Source organism: Mus pahari, chromosome 1 (assembly GCF_900095145.1).
Source record: "Mus pahari chromosome 1, PAHARI_EIJ_v1.1, whole genome shotgun sequence".
In the NCBI taxonomy this organism is placed as follows: Eukaryota; Metazoa; Chordata; class Mammalia; order Rodentia; family Muridae; genus Mus; species Mus pahari.
The window spans coordinates 56,167,097-56,178,331 of record NC_034590.1 but is presented as its reverse complement, the minus strand read 5'-3'; the positions used below and the strand labels follow the sequence as shown (position 1 = coordinate 56,178,331).

Genomic DNA, 11,235 nt, shown 5'->3' with positions numbered 1-11,235 from the left:
GGAGGAATTCTGGGTTAATATTCTTGAGGTGGGTGGGTGGCCCCATCCCTTAACTGGGGGCCTTGCCTATCCACCGGATATGATCTCTACAGGTTCTATCTCCCCTTTGTTTGGTCTTTCACCTAAAGTTCTCCCTGTTGGGTCCTGGGAACCTCTTGGGTCCCTGGCATTTGGGACTTTCTAGTGGCTATCCCCAGTTCCCCCTCCTCCACTGCTACACATCTAATTTCAAATTCCTGACCCTCTGTACTTCTCACCCATCTCCTCCCATATCTGAACTACCCCCCTTCTTCCCTGCCCCTCCTCTCTCCCTCCCAAATCCCTCTCTCCATCTACTTCTCAGAGATTATTCTCTTCCCACTACTGAGTAGGACTGTAGCATCCACACTTTGGTGTGATCTTCTTTCTTTCTGGTTTCATATGGTCTGTGAGTTGTATCACGGGTATTCAGGATAGCCTTTTAAATAGATGATTTCCCTTACCTGTTGTAATTGGTGGGACAGACTGCCACCTAGTGGCTCTACTTTCCCCAACTCCAAACTAAAGTGTGAAAAGGAATGTTGGCTTAGTCAGCAAGAAATTCAACCTGTGCTTACACCTCAGATGTAATCAGAAAGCTGATGAATCAGCTGCTCAGTTGGCTGCAACTTCTTCAGAGTCTGAAGAACAACCATAGCCCTTGTTTGTCCACCATCAATCAGAGAATTCGAATTCCTCTGCCTTTTACTAGATCTACATAGCAAATTAAGATAAAAATTTCCTTAACTCAGTCTGAAGACTTTCATCCTTAATTTGTCTCATCCTAACCTCATGATGAATATGGATTTTTTTTTCATGAAAGCCACTCCTGTGTGTGTGGTTCAGGAAATTCTAGAAGATGAAAAGTCCATTCTTCAATGCTAGTAATACAGAGCTTTGGGCCTGTTGTTATTAAGGCCTGAACTAAAGCTCCAGTTTGTTATCAATGCTTTCTCTTGCAATTATCTTTACTGATGAAGACACATGCTTTTTCTCCCGTCTTCTTGTCTTTGCTCACAGCTAGCTCAGTTTTAGCAATCTCTTCCTGTCCTTCTAGCTGACCCTTTGAGTCAGATTTTGATTTGGGTACAAGTCTACCAATGTACCCACCAACTAGGGCTTGAATGCCTTCAGTGGGACAATAAAGAAAGTTAGCAATACTATGTTTTGGAGGCACACATGTAGGGCTGGAAGGTTTGTCCCAACATCTAGAAGAGATCCTTAGTCTGGCCTGTCTGTCAGGATGTCAAGGCCAGGAGAATTGGATTTTCCTTGTCTTAATTAAGGTTTTATTGCTTTGAAATGAGTCCATGAGCAAAATGCTTATGTAAGCAAACATTTAACTGGGACTGACTTACAATTTCAGTCCATTATCATCATAGTGGGATACATGGGAATCATGCAGGCATACTTGGTGCTTGAGGAACCAAGAGATCTACATCTTTAACCAAAGGCAACTAACTACAAGGAGACTCTCTTCACCACTAGGCAGAGATTGAGCATTAGGAAAACTCAAAGCCCCACCTCCACAGTGACAGACGCCTTCTAACAAGGCCACAACTCCTAATAGTGCCACTTTCTAAGGGCCAAGCATATTCAAACCACTATAACTTCTCCAAGGTCTAATTTGTCCTGAGAATGTTTATCTTCCTTTGTTTGAGACATTGTTTTTTCCTTACACTTGAAGTAAGAATTGAAATGATTCACTAAAAAGTAGAATGACCCCAAATCTGGTAGTCACACTTTATGTGTAATGGGAAAGGCTTTGATTTACCTGTCTCCTCCTCGTCCTCCTCATCCTCCTCGTCCTCCTCGTCCTTGTCCTCCTCCTCCTCCTCTTCCTCCTCCTCCTCCTTCCCCCCTCCTCTTCCTCCTCCTCATCCTCTTCCTCCTCCTCCTCCTCCTTCTTCTTCCTTCTTTTGGTTTTAAATGTCTTTACTAGAACAAAAGCTGAAGACAGGTACATCTGAAGTCACCTTCCTCTTAGACTGGCCATGCATTCTGGTCACATCCATGCCAGTTAACTAAAGCTAGAGGTATAAAGTGACAAGCAAGCATCTGCAGTGCACTTGCAAAGCTAAAGCTACAGCAGCAAGCTTCCAGCAGCTGGTGTGTTGAAGCTCATCAGTGCTCAGTGAGCTCCAGGACACCTGTCTGTTTATAGGCATGCACTTTTAAAACACAAATATTCAGTCCCTTTTAAACAGAGACAGGATGATAGAAATCTAACACCAAGACTTCTGGAAGGGGCTAGCTTGTGTGATGAAAGTAACTTTTGGGCCTAGGAAAATTGCTGGATTAACACAACCTGGATTAATTTGTAAAGTGTGATTCTAAGTCAAGCATATTCAAAGAAAGACAGGTTCACTAGGAGCTGCCAGGCAGACTGTCTTTCTTAGTGACTGTCTGCTGGCTGCAATTGTATTTAGCTTTTTTAAAAAATGGGCTGAATTTTAAAATACAGCGCTTGATGAGGAGAGTTAATATATGTGCATGTGTAGAAGACACTCACTGCACTCAGATGTATTCAACAGTCTACACAGCACATGAGGGCGGGTACATTGTGCTCAGCATGCTGGAGGGAGAACATGAGTTACAGAAGGAACACAGTTGTATGGGGGCAGCTGAATCTGCCTTTGGAAGATCATGTTGCCAAGGTGTCCAATATCCAACTAAATATACATAATCCACTTGACTGTTCTAACCAAACACATAACAGGACAATGCCCTTGTTCCCTCCTGCCAGTGGGTATCATGAGGTGGCACATTGAGTCCCCACCACCTTGGTTTACAGGGATTCAGCTGTCTAGAAACCTATCTTGCCCCTGGTCATGTAGTTGCCCAGCTTGGCTTCCTTGTTAACAAAGGACGTCAACCCCATGGAGGTCCTAATGAGGAAGGGGCTCTCTAGCACCAGCACTGCCCTGGCAGTGGGCTTTCCTTCTGGGCTTTCTTGGCAGGTTGGATTAGTTAAGCCTTGAAGCTTTCCAACTTTAAAGAGAGAATAAACATGGAACCTTAACCTCAAGCTAAGACAATAGTACTCCATGGGGAAATGTAGATTCTGAGTTCAAATCCTTCCAAACACCACGTACTGATGACATCACTGATGACAAGATGGGTCCTACAAGCTGTGTCATCAGGTGGTTTATCCTGCACAAACATTATGGGACTTGCCTTAAGTCCAATCTAGAGAGTACCAGTCTATCTCTAAAGATGCAAACAAGGGACTCGGCAGCCTGAGACAAGGTGCTGCCAGTGCAACAGGTAGTAAATCTTTTTTACAGACACACATGCTCTGAACTGGAACCTCACTAAGCATGTGATGTTCTAACAGCACACACTGCCTGCACTGGTGTGCTGACTGACAGGTAGCATCACAGATAGAGGAATTTATGAGGACTATGGTGTAACCAAGTGACAGGGCTTTCTCAGCCCTACTGTAACTGTCCAGAGTGCTCACTGCTGCCTCAGCACCTCTCTCTGGTACTTCCAGAGTACCTGTGCCACCAGCAGCACCTGCCAAGCCCCACCAGTACTATGGACTTTCCCCATGCTCGCTCACTCACCCAATCCCAACTGAGCATCCTGCAATGGAATGGGGACTCTCTGTTCTTTAAACAGCACCATCTAATTTCCCACTGTCAGGAGTTGCACTTCCAGGCTTCACACTTGATAATGTCCTACAGCTGTCACTGCTTACATGGCCCAGAGACACTGTCTTCTTGTCCATGCCAGCCATCAGGTGTTCTATGAAAGTGGCATAAGGCATGTTTGTAGACCAGGGGTTCCACGTGTTGATGAAAGAGGAGTGGCTCTGCTTGTCCCACTGAATGTGAACCCCAAAGCTTTCTCTCCTGATAGGGGAGGGGGAGAAAGCCTTTGCTTACCACAGGAATACAACATTGTACTCAGTATCCAGAATGGCTGGGGAAGCTGTGGTTTGGTGTAACAATGGCCTCCACTAACAGCTTCACATACTTTAAAAGTGTAACAAGTTAATGCCTTGGTGATGCTGAGCCTCGTTACAGCCTATGAAACAGGCATACAGTCCAACCTGGCCAAATTACGGCTATTTGTTCTTAATGTTATTGAATGATGCATAAGTTTGTAACCATTACCTTCCTGGAGTCCCTATTCAAATAATTTTTTGTTTTGCTTTGCTTTTGGTTTTTGAGACAGGGTTTCCAAATAAACCTTTTATAGCAAGTCAACTAGCCCCTGAAGACCGGCTGTTAGGTGTTTTAGGACGTATTGAATTTTTAGTACTACTGAGCACATGCCTTGTGTCTTGCTCCTGCTGGAGGTAAAATTCTGAGACTCCTTATATAGATTTGGAAAGGGGGCTCTGCTTCCATGTATCTTAACGGTATTTAAATGAATGGTTTTTAGGGTGGGCAGAGAGGCCAACTGTGCCAGGATCCCTTTCAAAGAGGTACTGGGCCACCCTGAAATCACCAAGACCTTTACCTCACAAGAGAGTGGAACAGTATCACTTACAGGATCCAGTTGGGCCCTGATATGTAGTGCACTGATGCACCTACTTGTTGAGCGACTTCGGAGGAAACTGAAATTCTCCATAAGAGATGGTGTCTACCGCACTGAGAGCCACCCTGATTACCTGCTGGCACTGAAGGCTGATGAAGTCATATTTGCAGATGAGCAGTAACTGGTTGGTGACCAGCACCAGCCGCTCCTCCTCGCTGTCCAGTGGTCCACCTTGGTCAGCAGCCACAACCCCTGGATCTCGCCTTCCTCCACTGGCCTTACCACAGCGCGGACTTCCTCCACCGCATGCTCGACCGTACCAGGCCAGAAAATGAAGTACTCCTTGACGTGGGTGCTGTGTGTAGGGTCATCGACGTTCAGTGGCTACAGCATCTGGCACCGCGACGTGCCCGCCCCCAGCCGGCCCACGCCTGCATCCTCACTGGCTGCCAGCAGCGCCCTGGGGCTCACACCCACCCAGTCCACCATGTCCTGCAACTGCAGCATCGCACCACCACCGGCCAGCTCCACCTACTGCATCCACCCTAGCTTCAGCCCGGCCATGTGCCCACCCCCTGTCTGTTCTTTATCTGCAAGGCAACATTTCTGTTCCCCAAAAGAATTCTTTTCTGTGGATTCATCACTAGAGTTTTTCAGAGATTCAAAGGCTTATTTAATACTTTTTGTTTGCTTTAACTAGCCCCTATTTGATATACAAGAACTTGGCGAAAATTGTGCTAGTCACAAAACCCTTTCATTTTGACTCCCAAAAATAGACTTTGAAAGAGAATCCAAAGTACTTTTAATGCATAATATATGAATGCTCACTTTTATACATACCTTGGGAGCAGAAGTGCTAAGTTTCAAAATTCCAATATGTAAGACATGCTTGGAGAGTATCAGTGCTTACTGAAATGGGCTTCACTTTTTTTACTTGAATGAAAACCATGTGCATATGGGTGCCCATGAAGGCTGGAAGAGGGTGTCAAATCTGTTGCGAGCTGTCAAATATCTCATATGACCTTCACAGTTCTAAAATCAACTGGTCATAAGATGTAATACATCCTCTTGAATTTAGGAGAGCAATCTGTGGGAGCTATTTGCTAATTTAAAAAAACTTGTAAATGCACAGTATTAAGGTTTCTCTCCCATGGTCAGTAGATCACAACAGCTCACACAAGTCTTAATCTCATGTGTGTTCTTTATAGAGTCCTAAAGAAAAGCTTACAATGAGCATTTACTATTGAATGCAAGCATAAGATGAATTGTGTGCTAACTTCTTCTACTAGAAATTATAATAGAAGTCCTGATAATGGCAGCATTGTCTTGGAAAACCAATTGTTCATGATAAAGCTTATTAAGAGAATTTATGATCACTAAGCCAGTTCTGGGGAAGATAATCAAAAGAAAATACCAAAAAAACAACAAAATAACAGGAATTTATACATATCTTTCAATAATAATTTGAGATTGATTTTTGGATACCCTTTAGCCAAAGTTGGTGGTGTCTTCAGCAACAGAGTCTGATAGACCAGGTAGCCATGGTCTGATGACCAAGACAAGATCAAATACAATGTTGTTTTGTGTGCTTCTGGGGGAGATATCCTGTGCTAGGCATGTGGAGTTTCATGAACTAACATGTGTCTTTTAGGTACAGTATTGTCCACCCATCTGAAACACTTCTTATCACACTCTTTCTTACATTTTAATTTTCCAAACATTATCATTTAAAGGTTTAGCAAATAAGTAAAAACTTGACACACCTAAATTAACCAGGCCTAAAACACATATAATTTAATGAACTTATATTCAGTTAGAATTGATGTTCTCAATGGAAGCTGTGAAGATTCACATTAAACTTTAATTATGCAGTTATCCACCACTGAAATAAAAAAATCCTTGACAGAATTAGAACTGGAAAAACAGTTTTATATCCTTTTTTATATTATGTTTTTATTAGCTTGTAGACCAATTCTAGTCTAAAAGTTACATATAAAGTATATATTTAAACATAAATATACAATATAAAATAATTTAAATATATAATATAAAATACTAGTCGATTTCTATCAGCGTCCTTGGTACATCCCTTTAGTTAACCCACAACTTACACCTGCTCTCTTTCCCCCTTTTCCCCATCCCCATTTATAACTCTAACTCAGAGAATCCACTTCCAGCTCTGGTTCTTTCATGTAACTTAGCTCTACTGTCCCCTCTAGTTATACTTTTTTGTATTTATATTCCAAGATTTTAAGTTGCCAAGTTAAACATACAAAAGAATCAAAGCTAAGATCCACACATGAGAGTGCGAACATGCATCATTTGGCTTTCTGAGTCTGGGTGCCTCTGTTAGTATAATTCTTGCAGTTCTGTCCATTTATCTCCAAGTTTCATGATTACATTTTTTTTGGCTGAGTAATAGCCCCTTGTGTGTACACACCTCCATTTTCCTTAAGAGTTCCACAGTTGATGAACATCTAATTCGATTTCATTTTCAAACTGTTGTGAATAAAGCACCAGTGAATACAGATGTACAAATATCTCTGTGATAGGAAATACAGTCTTTTCAGTATACTCCTCGGAGCACTAAAACTGAGTTATGTAGTAGGACTATTTAGAATTAGGTTTTGTTGTTGTTTGTTTATTTGTTTGGGGGAGGGAATTTTTTGGCTTTGTTTTTGAGACTCTCTATAGTGATTTCTGGGGTACCTGTAATAGTTTAACACCACCAACAGGGTATAGGAGTAAATCAAATTCAAGAACACATTAAGATCACAAACCATAAAGGTCAGTTTTTATTCCAAAGGATCTAAAGTTAGATCAACATCTGCAAATCAGCATGTGTAATTCATTACATAAAAACAGAAGCCATATATCAAAGCAGAAAAGACCTTCAATAAATTTCAGTGTCCTTTCATAATAAAAAATGCCTGAAGAAATTTTAAACAAGGAGAATAGTTGCATAGAATATAATAAAAACTACATGTGACACACCAATAGCAGACATTATTCTAAGTGGGAAAAAACTTCAAGCATTTTCTCAAATTCTGGAATGAAACATATAATCCTACTCTCTATGGTTTGCTTTATTTTTTTAATTTTTGAGACTTTCACACATAAATACTATGTTTCCATCATCTGCACCCCTCTCTCCCCGAAGCTCCTCCCATGTACACACACACACACACACACACACACACACACACACACACANCACACACACACACACACACACACACACACACACACACACATACATACATAAACACACACTTGTTTTTGTCTCTGTCTCTTTGTCTCTCTCTTTCTTACTCTCTCTCTCTCTCTCTCTCTCTCTCTCTCTCAATTTATGACCTCTTCTTTTTTTATTACTATATTTCTTTACACTCCAGCCATTGTCCTCTTTCCTAGTCCCTCTCCCACAGCTCTTCATCCCATTCTTCCTACCCCCTGTTTCCAAGAGGGTGCTGCTCCCACCAGGCCTCCCCACTCCCTGAGGCCTCAAGTCTCTTCTCCCATTGAGAACAGACCAGACAGTCCTCTGCTCTATACACGTCTGGGGACTTGGATCAGCTCCTGTATGCTGTGTGGTTAGTGGCTCAGTGTCTGAGAGGTCTGAGGGTGCAGGTTAGTTGAGACTGCTGGTCCTCCTATGGGATTGCACTCCTCCTCAGCTTCTTCCAGCCTTTCCCTAATTCAACCAAAGGGGTCTCCAACTTTAGTCTATTAGTTGAGTGTAAGTATCTGCATCTGTCTCCATCAGCTGCTTGTTGGCCCTCTCAGAGAACAGCCCACCTAGACTCCTGTCTATAAGCATATCCCTACTTTGGGGCATCTCAGAGTTTTCACAGGAACTAGGGCTTCCCCTTTCTTTGATGCCAGATAAGGCAATCCTCTGCTACATAAGCAGCTGGCGCCATGGTTCCCTCCATGGTACTCTTTGGTGGTTTAGTCCCTGGAAGCTCTGGGGGGGTCTGGCTGGTTGATACTGTTGTTCTTCCTATGGGACTGCAAACCCCTTCAGCTCCTTCATTCCTTGGGGTCCCCTTGCTCAGTCTAATGGTTGGCTGCAAGCATCCAAATCTGTATTGGTCAGGCTCTGGCAGAGCCTCTCAGAGGATAGCCACATCATGCTCCTGTCAGCCAAAAGCAATCTACAGATTCAATAAAATCCCCATCAAAATGTGAACTCAATTCTTCACAGAGATAGAAAGAGCAATTCTCCAATTCATCTGGCCTAACAAACGCACAAGGATAGTTCTCAACAATAAGAGACCTTCTGGGGAAATCACCATCCATCACCTCAAGCTATACTACAGAGCAATACTGATAAAAATAAACAAACAAAAAACAACAGCATGATATTGGCACAGAGACAGTCAGGTAGATCAATGACATAGAATTGAAGATCCAGAATTAAATCTACACACCTATGGTCAAGTGATCTTTGACAAAGAAGCCAAAGTCATCCAGTGGATAAAAAGACAGCATTTCCAACAAATGTGCTGGCTCAACTGTCAATTAGCATGTAGAAGAATGCAAATTGATCCATTCTTATCTCCTTTTACAAAGCTCAAGTCCAAGTGGATCAAGGACCTCCACATAAAACCAAATACACTGAATCTGATAGAAGAGAAAGTGGGAAGGAGCCTCGAACACATCAGAACAGGGGAAATTTCCTGAACAGAACTCTACATACCAACTGCCAGTTAGACCAGCATGATTTCCTAAAGATGCTTTCTTTTTTTCCATTGTATGTTTTTGACTTCTTTGTCAAATATCAAGTGTCCATAAGTATGTGGGTTTATTTCTGTGTCTTATTCTATTTCATTGATCAGCCTGTCTGTCTCTACTATCCATTAATGAAATCTACTATATAAACAAAGAAAAATTCACATGATCATCTCATTATATGATGGAAAACATTTGCAAAATACAATACCCCTTCATGTTAAAAGTATTGGAGAGATCTGGAATTCAAGGCTCANACCTAAACATAATAAAAGCAATATACAACAAACCAATATGAAATTAAATGGAGAGATATTTGAAGCAATCAGGGACAAGACAAGGCTTCTCATTCTCCCTGAATCTATTCAATATGGTACTTGAAGTTCTAGTTAGAGCAATCACACAACAAAAGGAGATCAAGGGGAAACAAATTGGGAAAAAAGAAGTCAATGTATCACTATTTGCAGATGATATATTATACATAAGCGACCCAAAAAAAATCTACCAGAAAACTTCTACAGCTGATAAACAACTTCAGCAAAGGGGCAGGATATAAAATTAACTCAAACAAATCAGTAGCCTTCCTTTATACATGATAAACGGGCTGAGAAAGAAAATGGGGAAACAACACCCTTCACAATAGACTCAAATAATGAAAATATCTTGGTGTAACTCTAATCAAACAAACGAAAGTTCTGTATGACAAGAACTTCAAGTCTCTCAAGAAAGAAATTGAAGAACTCAGAAAATGTAGCCATCTACCACACTCATGGATTGGTAAGATTAACCAATAGCCACAGTAAAAGTGGCCATACTACCAAAAGCAATCTATAGATTCAATGCAATCTCCATCAAGATTCCAACACAATTCTTCACAGATGTGAAAAGAGCAATTCTCAATTTCATATGGAAAAACAAAAGACCCAGGATAGCGAAAACAATTCTTAACATTAAAAGAACTTCTGAAGGAATCCCTGACCTCAAGCTGTACTAAAGACCAATAGTGATTGAAAACTGCATAGGATTGGTACAGAGACTTCTTAAACACCCCCCCAACCCTCACTAGCTCAACATCTTAGCTCTAGTTTAGTGCTCAAATACTAAAGGAGCTAGACACTAGGGGGAGCCCTAGGATTTTCGAAGATAGACAAATACTAGCCGGTTGTTCTGTACTGAACTTACTGTTTTTCTATTTAACTCTCCAGTTTGGTCTTTCTGGCTTTGCAGGGAAGGAGGGAAGATCCTCCTGGTTTTAAAATGCCTTGAAATCCGTGCCTACTAAAGTAGAAAAAGAAGTCTCGGGTTCCTGATATAATTTTTCTGATATCTATACATATTATTTGGCTTATAAAATGTGCACCAAAGATAGCCTGGCCTTCTTAACTCTCAAGATCTAGCTCAGCATAATTGAAAATGGATCTACTATCCTAGACCAAAAGAGAGCAGGGTTTTCAGAATCTCCCTGTGTTATCTCCCATGCTCGTTATAATCAACACACTAATAATAGACTTTTTTATGTCCTCTAATAGACCAATTACTGTATAGTCTCAATAGCTTCTTCCCACTGTAATTTTCTACATTAGGGACATGGTAAGAACATCAGAGTTTCATCTCATCAAGTCCAAAGGATTCTCCACTTCCCCAAACTCTAATAAGCAGAAGGGACAAATGGAGAGTTGCCGTACCTAGTAGCATACCAAAGCTCCTGCTGGTCTCTAGGCTCCTTCAGTGTCACAAATACCTGTTACACATTTCAAATCCCATGCTGCTTCTCACGCTCCAAAACTCCCTCTAGTTTACAGGCTTCCCCACCACCACCTACTCATTCTCCTTATAACCCTGATATTTTAGCTATGGTTTTCTCTCTCTCCTCTCTCTCTCTCTCTCTCTCTCTCTCTCTCTCTCATAACTGCAAAGGAATGGAAATTACTAGTACCACAAATATAGTAGAGATAAGTGCTATAGAGAAAGAAATAACGAATGACCACCTTGGGAGTG

At 41.6% G+C, this 11,235-nt stretch overlaps 2 pseudogenes; both read right to left on the bottom strand.

Moving 5' to 3' along the window:
* Positions 1-581: 581 nt before the first annotated feature.
* Positions 582-2,014, bottom strand: LOC110318442 (annotated as a pseudogene).
* Positions 2,015-2,824: 810 nt separating this feature from the next.
* Positions 2,825-5,013, bottom strand: LOC110334431 (annotated as a pseudogene).
* Between the last annotated feature and the right edge of the window lie 6,222 nt (positions 5,014-11,235).